Raw genomic sequence first — 1,854 nt, 5'->3', positions numbered from 1 at the left:
TCTGAGCATCGGAGGTCCCTTAAGTTCCCAGATGCTGCTGCTGATCCCAGGAGCCACATGCTGAGGATCGTGGGGGTGGGGGACATGCCACTGGCCCATGTGCTGGAGGTGAACAGAAGAGTTGGAGGTTTGAGTCCACCCCGCAGCAGTTAGAAGGAAGGCCGGGCCATCTACATCTGGAAAACCAGCCACTCAAAACCCTGTGGAGCACAGGTCTACTCTGACACACAAGGAGTCACCGTGGAGTTAAGATGGGCTCGACGGCAGCTGGTTGGCTTGTCTCTCTATGTGTTTGATGGGCAGTGACGACCTTCAGAAGCTGGTGGCCCATTGTGATCTCAGAACCCCCTTTTCCTCCACCCGGCAATGGGCCCTACAGACCCAACAAACCCAGCGCCAAGGTTATAAGAAACCCAAGGTTATTGTTCAATCTCTGTAGCAGTTTCCTCCAAGCCAGAAGCAGAGTTGAGGGAGCGATGTCAAGCATCTGCTCAAAGGACCCAACAGGCTGAATTCCTGAAATACTTGAGCTGCATGGAACTGCCTGTTTTCTCTCCCCAACCTCAGTCTACCACTGCATGACCTTGGGTGAGTCAGCCCAGCCCTCTCCTGCTTGCATGTCATTGTCCTGAAAAGGATCCTGCTGCTACCCTGAGCCCCAGTGTGTGTGTGTGTGTGTGTGTAGTAGTATACACAACCAAAGATTATACGGCATTGGCTACATTCTTCAAGTTACGCAACCATTTGCCCTATCTTTTACCACGTTAGTCCATCACCCTTACCTTAAACTCGCGGCCTTCATAGCTGCTTTTCCAAATTTCTGAGTTGCCATTGTCACTTTGACCTCCCAAAGAAAACCAAACTAAACCAAAACCAAACCAAACACACTGCTAACGTGGCAATTCTGACTCATAGCGACTCTGTAGGGCAGGGTAGAACTACTGCTTTGGGTTTCCAAGGCTGCGAATCTGCATGTGAGTGGAAAGCCTCATTATTCTCTTGTAGAGCACCTGGTGGGCTGGAACAGCTGACCGGGTGGTTAGCAACCCCATGTGTAATCCACTACACCACCAGAGAGATTTCTTTAAAAGAGTACAATGTTCAAGGCAGATATATATTACTACTTAAATAAAGGGAGGGGGGATAGTTTCAGTTTAAGGATTAAAGTTTAACATTTAAGGATGCGCTCAGGCAATAATTTCAAGGGTTTAGCCAAACTCAGTGACTATACCAGATCTGGCTTCCAATGAGAACTTGAAGCTTTGTTTCACATTTCCCTCCCTCTTGACCAGGATTCTTCTGAAGGCTTTGGTAAAAAAAAGGTTCTGTAGCGGTAGCCAGACACCATCCAGTTCTGGACAGGTGGCAAAGGAAGCAGTTGTTTATGGAGTCAGACAGACCTGAGCTTGATTTCTTCTTTCAATTCTTCCAGACTCCTCAAGAGCCATTAAAAAAAAAATCATTTTATTGGGGACTCAGACAACTCTTATCATAATCCATACATACATCCATTGTGTCAAGCACATTTGTACATTGTTGCCTTCATCATTCTCAAAACATTTTCTTTCTACTTAAGCCCTTGGTATCAGTTCCTCATTTTTCCTCCTCCATCCCTGGCCCCCTCCCTTAGGAATCTTTGATCATTTATAAATTATTATTATTTTATCATGTGTTACACTGTTCGATGTCTCCCCTCACCCACTTTTCTATTGTCCATCCCCCAGGGAGGGGGTTATATGTAGATCCTTGTGATCGGTTTCCCCTTCTACCCCACCTTCCCCTTCCCCTTCCCCTCCTGGCATCGCCACTCTCATTATTGGTCTTGAGGAGTTTATCTGTCCTGGATTCCCTGTG

This window comes from Echinops telfairi, unplaced genomic scaffold, assembly GCF_000313985.2.
Source record: "Echinops telfairi isolate 266 unplaced genomic scaffold, ASM31398v2 ScPeMD7_1;HRSCAF=3_0, whole genome shotgun sequence".
Classification (NCBI taxonomy): domain Eukaryota; kingdom Metazoa; phylum Chordata; class Mammalia; order Afrosoricida; family Tenrecidae; genus Echinops; species Echinops telfairi.
The sequence above is the reverse complement of the archived record's forward strand: the minus strand, read 5'-3'. Positions refer to the sequence as shown.